Genomic DNA, 7,464 nt, shown 5'->3' with positions numbered 1-7,464 from the left:
GGGCATGCGCAGGGCATGCAATCTGGGGGGAAGATAACCGGTGGCCATTAAGGGTTACAGACTGAATTCCGAGAGGAGGGAAGCGTAGCAGGGGGTGGCAGAAAGGTAGGAGGGCAGATTAGATTAGGGACTACATGGCGACAATCGGCACCTGACCGGGGTACTTGGAGGATCATGGGAGATGCCTTTGCCCTGCAGTGGGCGTAGCCAGGATGATGATGATGATGATGTTCATGATGAAAAGGTAGCAACAGGTCTTCGTAACATACAGGTTAGAAAGATGAGGCACCTTTTAACCCTTGAATATATTTCGCCACATTCGGGCATACGACAAGTTTGTTTTCGAGGCGCTCGGTCCCACTGCTGCGAAAATGTGTACACAAAGGCTGCACAGTAGTTGCCAGAAATCGGGCACTCTATTTTTCTTTCATAGGGAATCTTTCTTCCACTTGGGCAGCGGATTTCGGCGGCAGGGCGAGCTTGCGTGGGCGCGGTGGTTTACGGATCCAAGCGATAGTGAACTCCAAAATCCAGTGTTGGCTTTGAGTGGGATTCATATTGATTGCGAACCCCACGGCTAATCCTACCCCCCATCCCCCCAAGTGGCTCTTTACAGGAGACAATCATTCAGAGACATCGGACAAATAGGAATTCTGGTTCTTTCTTTTGCTTTCATTAATTTTTCTCGAAGCCCATAACTAGAAATTTGCTGGAGCGGCTGTCCCATTTGCGACGCAACAAGTGCGACGCTACACACAGATGGAGTGGCAGTTTAATTACTCTCGTGGTCCGCGAACCGGCATCGTTGCGTGTAGTATAGGAATGGTGCGTGTCAAGTCAGTGCTCGCGTTGAGCTTGTGCTCTTCATTTTGATTGAATGAAGTCTCACCTAAGTGAGCGGGGCCGATCCCGGAGGTAGTGCAATACCGGGCCGACCTGCGGCGGAGGTGAAGCAGGCTTCAAGCACTCCGCCAACTTCCAAAAATAGGTTTAATATCGTGGGTCCATATAGAACCCGTATCAGATATTAAGCTGATAAGAACAGATACTACACACAGGGAATTTTTATTAACATGTTACTCTCATGTCAAAAACTATGTACATCAGTCTAATGCACAGTGTACTGAATCACATGACTTACAGCAAAATGGACAATCCATGCGTACGATGATATATACAATGCATATGATTGTGGTATATACAAGAGTAAATTTTTTCGCGAAAGGTTTGTTAACATAGTTCTTTGCTAATAAATGCAATTTACACAATGTATAAACAGAGGATCACCGACAATACACTGTGTGGTTTGTACCCTTGACAGCATGCACGTAGGCGAATCACAATACCAGACTTCTTGGGGTTGGTTGTCTATAAACCAGGAATTCACGTCGTTTAACTACATTTTCTCATCAAGACTGGCTTCTTTCCCTGTGGTGTTCGTAGATTACTCCCTTCTTGTATAATTGTTATCTACATTATGTTTGTTTGCTTGGAGCGTATCTCCTAGCTGCGAGAGTATTGTATCGCTAGGAGGGGGGCATGCATGCCTGATTTTAGACATGGCTCATGGGCGCTATGATTTGGTCGTTTTTGATCCTCCAGAACCGTGTGTGCCACCTTCGAAGAAACTGGTCTACTCCATTTCTAGCGAGCTCTTTGGATAGAATCCTTTTCATCCATATCCGCGTATATTTTAGAACGGGGTAGACGGCTCTTTGCGGGCGCCTCTTCAACTCAGCTAGTCCTCTTCTTTTCCAGATACAAAACATGATTACAAGTGTCAAAAGCTTCTCAAATCGGGATTTCTTGGTCACCTGATGGAGTAATCTGCATTTGAATGTGTTGCTTGCTACCCTCCAGACCGCTTTGGCCGGTCCGCACTCCGTGAGGGCATGTTTTTGGGTTTCTGGTTGATCTCAGTTGGGGCACCGGTCTGTTTCAGTTATTCCCAGGTGTTCTAGTCGTGTTTTCGTGGGTAGTACGCCCCATCTTCTTTGCCATTCGAAGTCTCGTAATGGTCCCGGTAAGTCCGTCTGCGCCCACCATTTCCATTTTGCCGGGGTGCTTTTCGTTGATTCCTCTAGTTCCAGTTCTGTTATTGCTATGGCGGCATTGACTTCAGCTGGCTTGACAGTTGCTATAGGGGTGTCCGGGCACAATTCTTCAATAGCTTTACAGGTGTGAACTGCGTCTTTATAAAATTCTAGTGGCCGCTCGGCGCGTGGGCCATGCCATTTGACTGGTGTTACTAAACGATCCAGTGTGCTGAGCCAATAGCGTAGCACCGTGCTGCCCACGTACTGGTCGCTGTTTAGTAGTGTTGCGAATGTTTTAGCCGCTAGGATTCTTGCTGTCTGGGCAATATTGGGTATTGTGAGTCCCCCCCTCTGTTTCGGTAGCCGTAGAATCCGTCGGGGTAGGGGTGCGGTTTTCTTTTGCCACAAGTATGTACTGATAATAGATTCCAGTTTTTTGGCCACTAACCTGGGCATTCGTGTGATCCTCGCCACATAAAAGGCGGGTGCGCACATCTTGGCCTTGATGGTTTCTGCTTTTTCTATGAGACTAAGTTCCGGGGTTGTTATTTCCTCTGCTGCTTTTCGTGCTTTATTGAGGGGATCTATCCAACTTTTCTCCGAGACGTTGCCCGCTTCAAACCAGAGGCCAAGTACTTTAACCGCTTCCAAGAACTGTATGTCAGGTAGGTCGCGTTCGGAAAAGGAGCCAAAACGGAGTGCTTTGCTTTTTTTTTCGTTTATTTTGGCGCCGGAGAGGGTGGCGTATTCCTTAAAAATGTGTATTGCTGTTCTATAGCTGCTTTCATCTCTAATAAAAAGGGATATATCGTCCGCAAATGCCGAGATTTTCACTTCGTTGGATCCCGGTAATGGGAAGCCCCGGATCCTTGAGTCTTCGCTGATTTTTCGCAACAAGGGATCTAATGCTAATACGAACAAGCTGGGTGATAAGGCGCAGCCTTGGCGTACTCCCTTGTTTATGGTAAAACTTCTGGATACTTTGTTGTTGATTAGGATCTCGCTTTGGGCGTCGCGATAAAGTGTTCGGATGATGTTAATGAACTCTTGTGGAAAGCCAAAAGCCTGCATAACTTGAAACACATATGCCCGACGCACGTTATCGAAGGCTTTTTCTTGGTCGAGGGTTACAAAGGCGCCTTTGTACTGTTTTGTTTTGGCATACGCGAAAACATCACGGGTGAGGGTCAAGGCCGCAAAAATGGACCTGCCCGGGATTGCAGCTGCCTGGAAATCGGATATGATGGTTGGTGTGATATCGCTTAATCTGTTTGCTAGTATGGACGTGGCGATCTTATAATCTGCATTGAGTAACGTCACTGGGCGCCAGGCATTGACGTCCAGTGGGTCAGCATTGTCTTTGAGCAGAAGAACAATTCTCCCCTGCGTAAAAGATGCAGGTTTTCTGTGGTTCGTAATGACGTCATTCAGTGTTTTAACTAGGCGTTCACCTATCTCGGGAAAGAACTCATGGTAAAAACCAATACGGATTCCGTCCGGTCCGGGGGCCGATTCTTTGTTCATGCTGCGGATTACCCGCAAGGCCTCTTCTTTTGTAATGGGTGCATACAATAGACTTGCGTCTTCGTCTTTGAGTTGTGGGAGTCGGGGTAACCACGAGTACGTGGTGGGTTCGGGCTGGTCTGCATTCTCTTGCAGGATTTCTTGGAAGTGGTCGACGAAGATCTTTTCTATGGCTGTCTGGTCTGTTATTATGTTTCCCTTGTGAGAGCGTATTTGCCTAATGTTGATCTTGGCTCTCGTTTGATTGCCTTCGTGCTGAATGCTTCCAGCAATTATGGACTGCTGTCCTTGTAGTCCCATTGGTTGGTTCAATCCCTGTTTTAGTTCTTTCATGATCTCTCGGTATCTGTCGCGCATGTCGCTAAGATATTCTTGTGTACAAAAGGTTAGGTCGCCCCCTCTTTCTATTATCAGGATCCGTCTGGAAATTTCGTTCAGTTTGGCCGTGAGATTCACTTTTCTGTTTCTTCCTGCGTCTATTAGAATGTCTTTCCATTGATTTTTCAGATCATCCCAGTCTGTATCTTCTGGAGAAGATGCCATGTATTTTGCGAGGTTCTGTCTAATGATCTGGCATGCTTCAGGGTCCCGTGTGAGGTTGGCGTCCATTCTCCACCTGTTTGGTAGCGGCGCTGGCCCACACTGTCCTTTGATCTTTAGACTTAGGGGTCTGTGGTCGCTGAAAGGTTTGGAACCTTCCGGGCCATTACTGGTATGAATGTCCAAAACCTCGGAGAGTAGTTCTGCAGAGACATAGGCTCGGTCGAGGCGAGAATGTGTCGACCCACAGGAGCGGGTACTCTCAAACAAGTTGCCGTGTGCTACTACCCAAGCGTCTGATAAATTGTAGTATACTAGTAATTTGCGTAATTCCCTTGCGTGGTGGTGGGGTTTCCCCTGCCCCGGTCCTCTGATATCGCGATAGGCGTCCAGGACGCAGTTGAAGTCACCCATCAACACACAAGGTAGCTTGGTAGGTATGTATTCCCAGAGATCCTTAAAAAACTCATTGGTTAGGTTGCGAGAGACCGGGGCGTAAACGTTGATTATTCGAATTTTTTGATTACCCACGTACATATCTAGGCATATGATGCGGCCCTTCGTGTCGTAGGTACAAAAGGACTTGTTGCGGAAACGCCCAGACACAAAAACCACACCTGTGCCACACGATTTGGAGCACGTGAGAGAAAAAAAAGCGTCTACTCCGTTTTGTTGTCGAAAAGATACCACTTCTTGTGGAGTGCGTATGTTCGTCTCTTGCAGAAAAAGAATGTCAATGCCCTTTCCTCGGGCGAAGGAAAGAAGCTGTCTTTGCTTATCGGGTTTGCGCAATCCTCTAACGTTAAACGAGGCGCAATGAAGGCATTCCATTGCGAGAAACAAAAGAAAAAGAAAATGAAGAGGAGAAAGAAAAGCAGTCTTACAAGGGGTGGAGGGTACCGACAAGCGGTTGAAAGTTGTGTCGGTTTTCGTGGTATACCGGTGGTTCGTATTGTTCATTGCCACGTCCGTATTTCTCTTCCCTTTCGTTTACTCCTCATCACCTGACAGTTTCGGTTGTGGTAAATAGCGTCAATCTTATCTGCCGCTAGTGGTGGCTTGAGCGGTTTCGTCCCATTCACGTCGTAGCGGGGTGCCTTACGCGATAACTCTGTTTTGATTGTGTGAGGAGCGGCTTACAGGACCGCGCCCTCTCCCCCTTTCCCACTCTGCGTCGATACTTCCATGTCGCTATCTGATGAATCAAATTTCTCGGTTGCCGGTGATGTTTTCCTCGGTTTTTTGTGTGTTGCCGTTTTAGCGTCGCCTTCGCTACTGGATAGCTCCTCTTTCTTTCGCCGTTGTGTGTTTGGGCTTTCGTTTTGCTTGCCGCGACCTTGTTCTTGGTTCCTGTTTTTTCGTAATGATCTAGATCGTTGTCTTGGTTTGTTCATTAAGGGATTATTGGTTGTCGTCGTTTTTTCTTCTTGCCTACTCTGGTGGGTCATAGAACCTTTGTTTGCCGTCATTTGCATGCCTGCCGTCGACGTATCTTGTGGGGAAGGGGGCGGAGGCATGCCGCGATGATCTTCTGTCTCTGGCACGCGGTAGCGTCCGCTGCTTACGATCGGTTGTTCCTCTAAGTTTGTTTTCTTTGTCATCTGTGGTCCAGAAGGCTGTTTATCGTTCACTAGTTTTGAGGCCTGTGTGGTGGGGTTAGGTTCAGGCGCTTGGGGGCACGGTCCTGACGCGCAGCATTCAGTTGTTTTGTTCTTTTCTTGATCAGCATTCGTTTCACTATCAGTGACAGTCGTCGTGTCGCTCATGTCTCCTGAGGAGCTAGATGGCGAGGGTTCCTCGGTTGTTTTCCCCTCTGTCGAATCAACAGAGCTGGTTGATTTGTTTGTTTCTGTGCTTGCATTGCCCGATGGTTCCTGGCTGCTGGTGTTGCTTGGCGTTTCGCCATTCCAAAAGTCCCGTCGGGGGGTTGGAGCCTTCATCACGCGGGGTTGAAGCACTTGTAGCCCGGAAGGTTTCGGTAAAGCTGGGAATTCTTTTTCCGATGGTGTGCCGCGCGTTGCCGCTACGTCTGTCTGTGGGAGTGCCGACACCGCCCCCGCGTACGATTTCGTATACGTGCGGCTGCGAAAGCACGCACGCGTGCTATGATGTCCTCCGCATTTTCGGCATTGTTCATCACATTCTGCATCGCTGTGCCCGAAAGTGCCACAACGTTTACAAAACGCGGCCGTGCATGTATTGGCCATGTGGGACCCGTCCCCACAGCGTGCACAAACACGGCGCATGCCCCGATACTCGCACATAATGCGGAATCCCTGAACTGTTAAAAAATTTGGTATGGGTCTGGTCATCTCAATCCTTACCACACGTACTCCGTTTAATTTGTTGGACCGGTTGTTGGCCTTCGCAAATGATACACTTTTGATTTTGCCATATTGTTGTAAGGCAAATGACAAAGCTTCCGCGGACAAGTACACGGGATAGCGATAGACGTTAACAAAAGTCACTGGTGGCCCGACCGCGTCGACTGGCACTTTAACATCATTGATAAAGAATCCTTCTGCAACCATTAACGCAGTCGCCTGTGTGGCATTGCGAGTACACACCAGAAATTTAGCCCCGCCCATATGCTGTAGGGCCAAGACGCTATCCTCCCCAGCTGTTCGCTCTACCGCGTCGATAAGATCGTCAATAGAAATGTCTCCGTCAGGAGCGTCGAACAAAAAACAATTTTCCCTCAAAGGGGTCTCACTGCTATGCTCAGTGCTGGGGGGCGTTGCCATGCTGCTGCCGGCGTAGCTCCTCCGAGACTCGTATCGGAAACTGGTTTCCACTTGTGCCGTACAGCTGGCGCTGAGCGCTGCTGTACACTGGTAGTCGGCGGGCTCAGCAGGTGGTGCTGGTTCCGCTCCGAGTTGATGGTTGGCCGGCGGTACGGCAGGGGGCGCTCGCAGCAAGGCTGGCTCCCGGGAACATCGGCCGCACGGCAGGCGCTCGGGGGCCCACCGGGTTCCTCCGCTGCCCAGCAGATGGCACTCGGATGAGCAGGTGGGTAGGATGGTGGTCCGTGCCTTGACGATGGGTTCTCGTGGACTCCTGGAGGTCCGCCGTGGTCCCGACGCGACCTCCGGGGCAGCAGTGGTGACTCGTCGAAAGTTCTTCCCGGCCTGGGGCAGAGTTCTTAGCCAAAAGGCCGAGAAGCGATGTCCTTCACTTCACTTCATTGTACTACTGCCTTGTGGGCGCCCTGCCGACATGGGTAACCTCAGCAACAGCGTGGGCAATATTATAAAATTCAGCCTGTGTACAGACTCAACGCTCCCTATCTCACGGATGAATTCGCAACGCCTCAGTCTTTCGCTGTTAACGAAACGCTGTCGCGTAGAAACGAGACCCGAGTGCA

At 49.3% G+C, this 7,464-nt stretch overlaps 1 pseudogene; it reads right to left on the bottom strand.

The window, feature by feature from the left end:
* Window positions 1-893: 893 nt before the first annotated feature.
* On the bottom strand, window positions 894-1,062 carry LOC126521215 (U2 spliceosomal RNA; annotated as a pseudogene).
* Window positions 1,063-7,464: the final 6,402 nt, after the last annotated feature.

The sequence above is a fragment of the Dermacentor andersoni genome, chromosome 10 (genome assembly GCF_023375885.2).
Source record: "Dermacentor andersoni chromosome 10, qqDerAnde1_hic_scaffold, whole genome shotgun sequence".
Lineage (NCBI taxonomy): Eukaryota > Metazoa > Arthropoda > Arachnida > Ixodida > Ixodidae > Dermacentor > Dermacentor andersoni.
The sequence above is the reverse complement of the archived record's forward strand: the minus strand, read 5'-3'. Positions and strand labels throughout refer to the sequence as shown.